Source organism: Rhynchophorus ferrugineus, unplaced genomic scaffold (assembly GCF_030347505.1).
Source record: "Rhynchophorus ferrugineus isolate W39M unplaced genomic scaffold, kcgeb_rfMv2 rfM1, whole genome shotgun sequence".
Lineage (NCBI taxonomy): Eukaryota > Metazoa > Arthropoda > Insecta > Coleoptera > Curculionidae > Rhynchophorus > Rhynchophorus ferrugineus.
Window position 1 is genome coordinate 57,124,241 of NW_027472580.1, and position 14,159 is coordinate 57,138,399.

The following is a 14,159-nucleotide window of genomic DNA, read 5'->3' on the forward strand; positions in this document are numbered from 1 at the left end:
AATTATCTTTTTCTTCCCCAAGTTCGAAAAGGAATATGTAATATATAGTCTATTCAAAGTTTTTTAGTAATGCGTCGTGGATATTTGTGACGTCCAAACATTACAATGTTATCGCATCAACTCTGAGTTTTAATTCAGTTTAATTCATCTAAAAACTACAGTTAATTAAGAATTAAAACCTCTTATCACTATTGCTTTCAAGAATTTTGCATACGTCTGAGAGCTGGCCGCCCTCCGGTTGTCAGATGTACGCTAAATTATTCAAAATATTAGTTATAATTATTACAGGTTATAAACCGGCAAACATTATTTTAGCCCTTTATTTTGATAAATTTTAAGTCGCTCCGAAAACAATAGATATTCAGGGTCACAAATTGATTGCGGCTTTAATAGGTTATTTCGAAAAGGAACGAGATAACGGAGGGCCCCTTTTACCGATCAGTTCCGTTAGAGGGGTAATTATTGATGATATTAAATAAAATAAGTCCCTACAATTTTATTGAAAATATTTTTAGCGGGTTGCTGCCGTGCTAAATATTAGTGTGGGTACTGTGAATAACATCGATTGCAAAATGAACAATAATAAGTTAGATTCACCCAAAAAAACCCTTCTACATACAAAGTGGGTGACGAATCTTCACCATCTTGATATTGGCTCTATTCGAGACCAAATATACGAAATGTATAAGAACAGTAAGTACACAAACTATTTTATCGATATAAACATAATTTAATAAAATTATTTTAGAGAAAGTTGTCTCTCTGGAAAGTATACATAAAAGAATTAGGGACATGCAGCTTTTTGAGCGATGTAATAGATCCGTTCATACACTCTTACAGGGCATAGGGTTTAAATGGTGTAAAGATTACCTTCGGAGAGGCTTAATGGAACTTCCAGACATTACTTTAAAAAGAATTCAATTAAAGGAATAAAATATTATAAGAAACTTGAATATTTTAAAATGGTTCATTGTGGCGCTCTTGGCAAGACAGTAACAAAAAGAGAGTAAAGAAAATAAAAATTGATGGAAAAAGGTAAAAGTTACAATAGCATTCAATTCATTAGGTTTTATTGGTCATTATATTTATTAATAGTTAATTGCAGATATATTGCTGGTTGAGAAGGATATTCCATCAAAAACTCTTTAGATGTGTGGAAGGAAGCATTGTCAACCATAACACCTTAGGTTTGGATGAACTCAATAAGACAAAATAATTGATAAATGGTGGATTCGTGAACATGTTTTAGACAGATTAGAAATTAACAGTTTAGTAGTTGAATTGGACAGTGAGTCGTAAAGTGAAAGTGACTGGAGGAAACTTTCAGGATATGTGATAGTGCTGCGCAATGCTGGAAATTTCTGAGACAGAATGATGAGAGTGGAAACAACTAAAGGTATGCGCATAATTAATTAAATATAACTATAGAAAATGGTATTGTAGCGCGTGAAAGATTTGTGTGCACAGATATGATTGTATTTGTTGAAAATTAAACATATAATCATTAGGTTAGAACGTATGAGTAGAGAGTGGAAAACTAACTGTTTTGTAGATATGATAAATGCATTAGACAGAATTCAGTGATTAATTTTATCAAGAATGGTGTACACAAGTAGTGGCAGAAGAAATAAAAATACAGTGATACCAAGATGACTTGCCCAGTAAACACACCATCGAAGGAAACAAGAACTAAACGTAAAAAGTAAATATGCTCTCGAATGAAAGTAAAATACGTTTCTCGGATATACAATTGTTAATTAGAGGGATAAGACTACATAAAAAACGCGCCTAGAAACTCTACCTCGTGGATAGTGTGGAAAAGAGTTTAATGTAAACAAAACAAATCTAACCTACAAACTATTATACCTGTGTTCTTAATTGTAGTTTAAAGTCATTCGATAATATATGTATTATATGTGCTATAATGTTAAAATAAATTATATTTGATAACATTTTTGTTCAATTGTTTGATTTAGATTAGAATTTTCTTGTATGTGAAAACCAAACTGAACTAAAACTCGGAGTTAATGCGGTAACATTGTAATGTTTCGACGTCACCAATATCCACGACGCTTTACTAAAAAAACTTTGAATATACTATCTCCTACACACTTATGGTACGGTTAAAAAAAAGCATATGTTGGAATGAAATAGAAATAAACCAATTATTTGTATTATATTACGTCATTGTTAGTTTCCGAATATTAAAAAACGATTGAATATATTTAGGATCATTATTCCATTCTTTTGTTCACATTGCCATTTGCCAATTTAAAATTATTTAAAATGAACTGATCTGTAAAGTACAGAGAATCAAACAACTATTCACATCATTTCCTCTCACAAAATTAGTATGGCAAGGAATTTGTACATCTTGGCTTATTATCACGAATAGAAAAACAATCGAAGAGTGCATTTGTATGAAATAGTAATTACTATTTTCAGTCGATAGTTCCCAACGCTAAAATATATGAAAACTTCTCTTCATTAGACTCATTAAAACTAGAGTACGACTGGAGCGATTTAACTAATTTTCATTCAAAAAGGTGCAAGAAAGGTTTATCTTATAAGAAATTATGGAATTATTGCAATGAAAAGAGTAAATCAATAATTTTCTTATATAAAATATCACTGCCACTATCATTTTCCCATTTGTCACTGTCACAAAGGATCACCATTGTTAATTTTATTTATTTATAATAAAATTTATTTTTTAATTAAAACGATATATTAAATACTGATTAAAACTAACGGCCACTTACTATAAAACCGCGATTAGAATATATAAGATATTAAATATTGAAAATTTGACGGAACTAATTAACTAAGTAACCAATCGTTTTATACCTAACCACTGTTTAAATTTCATATAAATGTAGCTATTTTTTATAGGTATATCGATTCGACAACATGAAAATCAAATGAAAAATAATGGCATATATGTTAAATATGCCATTGTGCTCGAGTAAACTTTCTCCAAGAATAGAGTGTAAATATGTAATGACTGTTTGTGGTAAAACATACTTTATACATTTATTTGTTATTATTTAGTGTCAAATTTAGTGCGCGAGAATTTTCTTTACTCTTATCCAATGAGAAATCTTAGGTTATCGAAATCAATCAAATGTACAAGCACGTTTTACGTTTGCGCCCCTAGAGTAACTGAAAATGTTAGTGATAGTTCTTGAGATAGTTTGCATATATTTTAGTTTTTCTTAAAATACAGATACTTAATATTTTAATTAATTTTGTATATCTAAATACATTTCTGATCTTATGTTGAAAATTCTGTGAAAACAAGTTTGAGTAACATATAATTTTCAAAATAATCCTTTTACTCTGTTATGAGAGAAACATGATTAATTTAATATATTGTGGTCAAATTTTGGTCACAGGGCTATCACAGGGTTTTTATACATACGCCTTCTTATATGTCTTAGTTTGGAAAAAATCTTGTAGCAAATTGACGAACTAAAGTGTTATTGACATGCTCATCGGCAGTTTTAGAGTCCTCGCTTATATTTTAGAGAAATACTTGCCGATCTATCGGGTATATGTTTTCCCTGTCTATTAGTGATAGACTCTCTCCTGAGAAGGGGCTCTCAGGATCATCCGCAATATAATATGTAAACTCCCCTACAGAGACTTTAACTGGGCTCGTAAGAACAGTGTCCATATTCTGGGCCATTTGAGTGTGTCATTCAAATGAAGTTGGTGCCTTATGTCTGACAACTGATGATATAGTGCACGGTATCGTCCGTAAAAAGGGCCGCCTTCACTTTATTCCTCATAAAAAAAAAACACATGGGAGGCGATCTCCCATATAATCTCCCATATCTTTGGCACCAGAGGGCGTATTAAGTGCAAAACATTTATGGTCGGAAATTATAAAAAGATTTTTATAAAAAATTTGTATTATTTAAAACACTTTGTAAGCCAAATCCTCTTCATTCAACATGAAAGAAAAAGTTTTCATTTCTACAACGACATTATATATGAGAATACAGATAAAATTAACTTTTGAAATTATACTTTCCGTCAACCAAAACAAACAACGCTTGTGTAAACATATATGTAACAATTCTTGTTTGCAATATTGCTTATTTCTTGGTCTCCTTCGTGTTGCACTACCTGAAATTGAAGGCGCAGATTCCATTATTTTAAAATAATCTATGTCATGTCTATCTGTTATATATTTCAATTATTTTATGTATATCGGCCATAATGAAAGACTTACTATTTAAATTACAAGAATAATTAGTTAAGAATTTAGGATTAGGAATGCATTTTAGTTAAACTAAGAACAATGCTCGTCCATATTTGAGTCTATAATCCGGTTTGAAATGCAAATAACGTATCTTCCTCTTTTGTAGGAACCCATAAGTGATTTGCTTAATTTTGTCATTATTTGCATTTGAAAGTCGTTTCTGGACTGGAGCAGGATCTCCTCGAAAAAATCTGTCCAAAAAATTATACATTGTTTTTTAAATAAACGTATTGGCCAACTATTATGATTCGAAGTTATCATTACGCAAAAATAAATTCTTCTATGAGTAGGTTTTAGAGTGTGTCTAATACGTAATCCAATCCTGAAAATGACTGCTTCGCGTATATAACATATAAAGACATTATTAATGCATCATGGCATATCATACTATAATAAAAAATCAGAAAAATCTACGGGCTTTTGGAAACATTGATAGCTTAAAAAAATAGATTGAGTAAATAGGATACACCAATAGCACTTTGTTAACTTGATTTACCGATCTTCAAAGATATTGCACACACTCTGCTGTTCATTATCTAATTCTCAACAAGTATACTACTGTTGGGTGCCATAAGACTTAAGAAATATTCTTCAATAAATCTCGCCACTTTTGATGATCGACCAGAAGTATATGAAAATTTCGTTCACCTCTTACTCAAAAAGCATGTCCAAACTATTCCACTTGGCTAGTTGTTACATACTATTTGAATAACTTCATTTCTGAACCAGCCTCGAAGGGAAACATATAACAACGATACTTCTATCGTATTTGAAAAACAATTTCAACACAGATCCCAAATACCTGAACTCTTTCTCTTGCTCTAACTTTAATGCCGTTGAGATTAATTAAATTCCGTAGAAATAATTACTAATCGGGTTGCGAGAAGAATAGTTAAGCAAGCCTACTTCTCTCAGTTCAAGGTACTTGTAGGGAGACCAATCTGTGATAAAATATCGTATATCCATCTAATTACACAGAGCCTTCACGATGTCGTCAACCCAAGTACACACAGTCTTCACACAAATCACAATAGTTTTCACGCAGTCTTTACATAGTCATTAATACCAGTATACACCAGTGTACACAAGTAAACACAGTGTTCATACAAGTCTTCACACAGTTGGTTCACAGTTGGTGTCACTTGATAGTTGAAAAAATTGAAGAAGATCTTTGCAATTTAAATTTTATTGTAAACAAATTCGTTTTAGCTTTACCAGTTTTTCACTAACAATCGAGAGGAAAAAGACGCCTAACAAATGCTTTTCGAATAATTCCATTTACTGCTATGTTAAAATTCAGTAGAGATCTAGAGTTTATTCAACATAACAGTGAACTCTCGTCATCAATATGTGCCTGTCGCAAGTTGTAAATTCGTTTTAGAGTCAGACAATATTTTCCTTCTCATTTTATTCTATTTAAAAAGAGATAGGTCGTCTGGTTGTTAAACGTCTGCAACTCTTCAAAATATTAATTATAATTACTACAGGTTATAAACCGACAAACGTTTTTTAGCGCTTTACTTTCTAACCTACTATAATTACTAACCCCTTCGTTTTGGATGAACTCGATCAGGCACATTGAAGGAGAAATTGACAAATGATGAAATTTTGTATAATAGCTTAGTTATTCACTTGAATTAAACTTGATTTCTGATGTATTTCTGATTTCTAAGGGATTATGATGATTCAAATGCTAAAAATTCCTAAGACAGGCTGATAAGAGTAAAGACACCTAAATGTGAGAGATAATTAATATACAATAACTGTAGGAAATCTTACTGTAGAGTATGAAAATTTTATCTGCACAGATATGTTTGTAATTGTTCAGAATATACATAACCATTTAGTTAAATTATGTGAGGAGTCAAATAAAACTAACTGTTTTGCAGATATCGCAAATTCATTAGGAAGAATGCAGTGATTAAATCTAGTTTTATCAAGAAAGATGTATATAGGTAGTAACAGAACACACTAAGGACAAATACAGTGATATATACAAAATACAGTGATATTAAAACGACTTTACAAGGAAACACTGTACCGAAGAAAATAAGAACTAAGCGTAAAATGTAAATATGATCTGTGATGAAAGTAAAACATATTACTTGGATATATACTCGTAACTGTTGATTAGGTGGATTAGGCCTCATAGGGAACTCATAGGTGGCACAGAAAAAAATCAATGTAATTATAATAAAATACAACCCTAACCTACAAGCTATTATAACTGTATAATTAATTGTAGTTTTAAGTCCTTTGAAAATATATGCATTAGATATACTGTAACGTTAAAATAAATTTTATTTTATAACAGTATTATTAAATTACTAATACAATTTTTTATTTTAAACAGTTTAATTATTTTATTTATATTAGAATTTTGTTGTATATCAAATCCAAAATGAACTAAAACTCAGAGTTGATGCGACATCATTGCGACGTTTTGACGTCATCAATTCAGATGACGTGAGTTCACTGTTTTATTGAACGGACTATAGTTATAATTGTTGTAATAATAACTTGTTCAGCTTTCAAAACCTCAGCCCCAGATGCAGGGGCTAATTTATACACTCAAAAGCAGAACAAAAATCAATAAAAATGACAACAGCACGCTTTCCATATCTCATACATTCCTCAATAAACTGGGGGAATGTACAATATCTGCACAACGACTATTCACTCTGAATTCTGACTGCTCCTCTCAGCTTGTTTCTTCACGAGATCTTATTTGTGCATCTTTAATAACTAATTTTCTAAAAATTGATAGTGAAAAATTATCGCCTTTCTATGCTGACGCTATTGTCTCCGATAGCTAAATTTGCGTGAGCAGAATTTAAGCTATTGAAATAATATTTCCGACCGGCTTTGATTATTTCTATTGTGGCTTGGTCAGCTTCTGCGGTTTCGTCATACTTTAATTATTTCAGGAGTTACTAAACCCTACGGTGGTCATGATTGTAGAACGACTCAATAAACTCTGATATTTACCTTTCGATTCAGAAACTTCCAAGTCGGCGTCCATACCATTCCAGATGGCCTCTCTCTGCAACTTCTTTTTAAATCTCTTTAACATTTTTCTAATTCTCTTATTTCCTAATTTGAAGCCAAATTTTTGTGCAGATTTATTCAATATTGTTATTTCTCCTAAAATCAACTCAATAAATGAAATATCGTATATATTTCGTAATTTTTTACACTAATTTTACCTTATATATTAGAATAATACCTAAAATTAAATAACTCCACTTGAAATGAATAAAGATGTCTCTGAAACAAAATAACAATCGTAAAATAACAAAACAGCGTTTACCATTTCAAACATACCCTAACTCAAGTCACATCTGACGACGCGGCAGATCTGTTACGGAATCTTTAAAGGAACGTCTGCCATCTGTCAATCAATTGTCTACTTTGTTATAAATCAAAAAGCTGAACCCCTAATACTAATTAACCCTTCAGTTTGAAAAGCCTTCTGATAACTTAATGAATAAGGAATAAAATCAATAATTGAGAGAGGGTTTTAAAATATAGGATTTGAATGTAAATAGATTAGTATTGTGAAAACGTAAATTGTTAATAATGTCTTAATAGTGAAAATTGAAGATAAATTGTTGATCATTATTAAGTTTAATTCAGCTATGATTAATCGTTGTGATACAATACAGCAAATAAATTATATATCTGAAGACAGATTATAAAGTTACGTATAATAAATTGTTATCGGTTAAAAAGTCGATTACAACGCTGCTTTCTAGGCTATTCTTTCTATAAAACTGTATTTAAGATTAGAGAATTGCTTCTCAATGTCGATTGCAGAACCATATGCTTCATAAAAATAAAATTAACCTTGGTGACATTTGTATCAAAGACGGCTGGAGAAAGGATAAAAATGTGTTTCTATAAACAGCAAGTGATGAACTCAATTTTTATATTATTAGTAACTGATTCATAAGATATGTATTGCATCATTACTAACATAACATAATTTTTGGTGTTTCTACTTCCTGTATATATTTGATGGCCTGTAGTTTAACATAATATAATTTCTATCACATAATATAGTTTCTCTTATTATATTTTGACATTTACATTACATTTAATAACGTTACATTTAATAATGAAAGCGAAATAATGGATAATATTGAGCATTATTTTATAGTATGGATGGTTGCATAATAATACCGTATTATTTTAGATCTTAAGACAGCATTTAATTCAAAAGTTTAATTTTTTTATACTGGCTAATTGTATATATTAGATGTTAGACTTAATTTTTTCATTTTAATTTACTGTATATCCTTTAAGAATTGCAGCTACAGCTAGAGACTGACAAACAACTTTTAAACAAGAAGAAATGTTTGAAGCCAAATTTGGTAAAGAACAAAAGACAGCTGTCCTGATCAAAAAGACAAATGTTGATATTAGGACTTACGGCATGGAATACGGAATTTATGGCAATTTTAAACAGTGGTAATCCTGAGAACAGAGCCTGAACCAGAAATACTGAAAGTGGTAACCTGAGGTTTGTTTTATCTCATGTACATGTGGGAGAGAAACAGTTAACTAAACGGACCTTGAATGTGCGGTTACTTAAAAAGTGTTTAATAAAATAAATAATGTATCTCTAAGTATCTCCAGGTTCGGTCGAATATCTTTCTTAGATCTAGGAAGACCGCAATCGTGTGCCTTTTTATGTTTGCTTAATATTTTGTTCTATGTGGAGAAGAAGATCAAAAACGAAAGAGCCCCAAATAAAACCAAACTGGTAAGAAGAAAGAAGGGTGTTAGTTACATTCTAAGTCAATTTATTCTCATTCTCTCCAATTCTGTCAAATATTTTGCAAAGATATTCAGTTAATCTGTTCTATAGCTAAAGAGCAAATTTTTTGGTTTATTAGATTATATATGTTGAGATTGGGACTAGAGTAGAGTTCATTTTCATACTGGGGCTAGGAATAGGAGTCCCCATTTAGACGAAAAGCGATGAGAATTCCATATTTAATCATAGACTTTCAATAGATAAGGGCAGTACGAGGGTTACTATTTACATTTCGGGAATTGGTAACACTGTTGTTATCCATCTGACGGTTCCATCGTAAAGTTTGACATTTTTTTTTGTCATATACATACTTAGAACATTTAGTCGCACGGACGCTATTTGTTTATTTTATATTTAGTTGCAAGTTTCGTCTCGGCAAAAAATGGAACTGAATCGTGAACATTTTCGTGCGATGATTTTTTACGATTTTCGACGTGGATTATCACAACAGTATTAGCAACAGCACTAGTTCCACCAATATATATGCGATTTTACATGAAAATCGTGACAGATAACGAATCATGGATATATTCGTATGAGCCCAAAAGTAAGCAGCAGTCGACTGCATGGGTGTTCCAATATGAACCAAATCCAACAAAATTTGTTCGCGCACGAAGCATTTCAAAGAAAATAGTGACCTGTTTCCTCGAGAAAATTGGTCATATTGCAACAGTGCCTCTAGAGGATCGTAGAACAGTAAATTCTGGTTGGTACATCAACCATTTGTTTGCCAGAAGTCGTCGGTGAAATAAGGAAAACGAACAAGAGACGACGGATTGTTCTTCATCATGACAATGCGAGCTCTCACACATCGGCGCAAACAAGAATCTATTTGTGCACTCAAAACTTCAAAATGATGGATCATCCGCCGTACAGCCCTGATTTGGCACCCAATGACTTCCTTTTGTTCTCATTCGTGAAGAATAAACTGCATGGTCAACGATTTTCATCGCCCGAAGAAGCTATTGGAGCGTTCAAAATTCATGTTTTGAAGATACCTCATTCGGAATGGAATAAAGGCTTTGAAAATTGGTTTAAGCGTATGCAAAAGTATACTGATCATCGTGGGAAGTACTTTGAAAAACAATAAAAATTTATTCGCAGCTTAACTATATGTTCTTTTTCCTATTCCGGAAATATAAATAGTGACCCTCGTAGATCGGTAAGAAGTGGGTATATAAGACCATCAGCAACTGGAGATCATGATATGTTTTAGATAAAGATCTAGTAAGAGTCTTCATTGTATACATAGTATTAAGGTGAAAGAAAATCACCACCAAGGCGTATGGAATCCACATGGGCAATTTTAAAATCAACAAAAGAGGGATACAGATGCGTACTGCTAGATATCACCGAAGTAAAACTATTTCGGGATCAGTGGTTCAATAATCTTGAAAATTAATACCAAATATATGTGTTCAATCTTCTTATACTAAATAGTTTGAGTATGAGTCATAAAATAATGATTCAAGGAAAAATATCCAAGATGATCTTTTAGCTTCTCTGTTGGTACGTCCAGCTATAGCATTGTAATGTTTGTATTCGATTAAATTGGCTTGAGTCATATGGTACGAAGGGCAGTTAGTGTCCTAAATCGATTTTTTATAGATATTTTACAATTATTATTCCATCGTGGAGTATTTTGCTCATAGTAGGAATAAATAGTATGCTGCTTCCTTGATTATTTTGAGGCTTTATATAAATATCAGTCTGCGTATTTAAATTTATATGTTTATAATATTTAATTATTTATTTTATTAATTTATTATTAATATTCTTTTTTAATATTTATATATTTATAAACTAGAGTAAAAGTGGATTACATAGGCTTCAGTAAGTCATCTTCTGATAAATTAAATTAAATACGATAAAAATTAGTATTTGATGTGATACTTTTTGAAAGGCACTGCTCAATAGGAAGTAAATATAAAAATGTACGATAAATAAAAATGGAAATTACATCAAGAACTTCGAAGTGAGTTGTCATTGAACTATTTATTGATGATATGATGTAATGGATTTTAATATCAAGGTTAATCAAGAAGACATTGTAAAAATACAAACATATTTTAAAGAATGTTAAATATTCGACACTTGGCAAGATATTTTCGATTTTACAAAACAGTAGGAAAATGATAGAAGTAATACTAAACAAAAATATATTATATTTAAGGGATTATGCTACATCAGAATTTTTATTCGGCTTTTCTTTAATTGAAATAACAGCTTCAATTATTCATAAATGATATTCAAGAGCTATTTTAAGGGAAAAAAATTAAACAAAAACAATTTAGCAACAGCAACATGAAATGGTTGAAATAAATCTTTAGGTGACATCAACAATAAATAAAACACGTTTTCAAGAATGCTATGTAATTGTAACAATTTCAACTACTAACTATAACTACTTTCAGTAACTTGTTCCTTTAATGAGCTCTGACAGTAATTAGAAAATCATTTAGAGAAAACAACATTTTAAATACCTTAAGACACCATAATTATAATAATAAAGCCGAAAACTTTCTCCAAATAACATTATGTTTTATTTTAACATTTTCGATATTATTAAAGAAGATAACTAAAGAGAATTGTTACATATATTTAAACCTAACAACTAGCAAGTGAACAACTTAATGAGCATACCAGAAGATATACCTTCTTACTCATTCTGTTCTGTTGTCTACCGACCTGATCGGGATATTTGTCCTTATTGAGCTTTATACTATTGTCTAAAGACAATAACAATTACCAGCATACTAAAATAAACACCTTGGTGGGATTCGAATTTAAGACAAGAATTTATTTTTCACACCAAAATGTTTAATTTATCTAAATATTGCACTAAATAAGTTTGACTGTCAATTAATGTTACCATTTATTTAATTTTTTCTTCAAACCTGCAAATATTAAAACAAAGAAATAAGATCTGAAACGATCATAAAACCTAGATAATTGATGATTGAAAAGAAAGGCCGGGTTTTGTACTTATAGTCAAGCAGGGGGGGTTCCGTTATGATTTGGGTGGCAATATGGTGGTATAATTTTGTAGTATCTAATTCACATCACCGACTGGATTAATTTGAATATCCTAACATACTCAATGATCAAGCTTTTGCTATGACTAGCATACTGCTGGCAAACACTGCAATAATCCAAAATGATACGGCCACACAGACAGCAATAAAGTTCAGTCTCGGTTTGACGAGCATCAAAACTACATCAAATATTTCCCTTGGCCAGCATAATCGTCAGACCTCAACATAATTAATCCATTATGGGGAGTTTTAATTAGTTTAGAGCAATTGAAAGGGCTTTATAAACTATTTAGACGCTCTACAAATATATTCCGTGCAGAATTGTAGCTGTTTTAAAATCAAATGCGGCTTTAACACCTCGTTTCAGTCAGATGTTCACTTTATCTCGTCAATCGCTTGTATATGAATCAGTGACAGAAATGCAGCTCGAATTCGAAATTGCACCAGCACCAGATATAGCGACTTCTGATAATGAAAAATGCAAAAATTGATCGAAAAAAGAACAGAATACATACAAACACCTAATAGATTCTTTAATAAAAATATTCGGTCGGTAGTAATACCATATATTTTTAGTTTAAAATAGATTTTGAAATACTTAGAGATAGAGATACATTATAACTTCTCTGAACTTTGATGTATTTAAACCAATTATGCAATTGTGATTATGGATCGGGAAGGAACTTTTGCGAACGATACTCGTTTTCCACTTACGAGCTTAAGAACTTTTGGAGCCGTAGGAATAGCCAAAATTTACAGAGAGCTAAATTTGGCGAATAGAGTGGGTATCGTAAGGGCTCATTCACTGATTTTATTCATGCTATTTAGATCTGTATACTTGTTGGTTGCTCGGGCATATTATTTTAATATAAATCTTAAAATAACAATTTTTTCATGCATTTTTATATGTAACTAGTTCAAAAGATTGCGATAAAACAGCGACATGGTTTTATGCATTTTAAACTGGTCCACAAAAACCAAAAACAATTTCTTGGTCTAAATGTAAAACTTAACTCATCCTAGAATCATCATATTCAAACTATTCACAAAAACCAATAATATTTCACATCTCGAGATCAAGCATGATAAGAAACGAGCAGAAACTTGTATGAAGCTTAAAAAAATGTTGCTTAAAATCTAAATTAATACTCCACAACAAATAAACAATATTTTTTTTATTAATCTCTTAGACCTTCAACAATCTGACCGTGGGAAATAAGTATTATTATATGATTTCCGTTATATAATATAACTATCCTGACATGTAGAAGATCGCTTCAGTAAGTGATCTGCTATACAACTTATAAGCTAAATCGTATTCTAGATACTATTCTAACTTATTCTAAACACTATTCTAGACTTACTAGAGACTTATTCAAGAGATTATTAAATGTCACTCTATGTGCCTATTAATCGGTTCGTATGCACTACACTGTCATCGCGCACATTTAACTATTTGGCGAGTGCATTGGGATACACTAATAGTCTCTCAGGGTACTTCGCACTAACACTTCGAACCACGCTCGTTGTGTTCTAAGGGGATATCGCCCTGAATCAATTTATAGGACACGTAATATGGAGCATCGGCGATGACTCGCAATACTTTATTCTGGAACCTCTGGAGAATATCTATATTAGATTTTCTAGTAGTACCCCACAGTTCAATACCATAGGTCCACGTGGGCCTAAGTATTGACTTATACAGCAAAGCCTTGTTATCTAATGGTAATTTAGATTTACGCCGTATCAGCCAATACTTTTGGTTTAGTTTAAACCCAAGTGGTTTGCGTTTTGTCACTATATGTTTTTCAATGTCAAACGTCGATCAAAATGCATTCCCAGATATTTAACGTTGTTCAAATGTTAAATACGTCTAGCTCTGAAATCTTAAATCTGGACTCTAAGAACAATATAAAGGAAAATTACTACAGACTATTCAAAATAACGGTGAACTCACGTCATCTGAATTGATCACGTCAAAATGTGGCGATGTTGCCGCATCAATTCCGAGTTGTAATTCATTTTGGCTATGACGTGT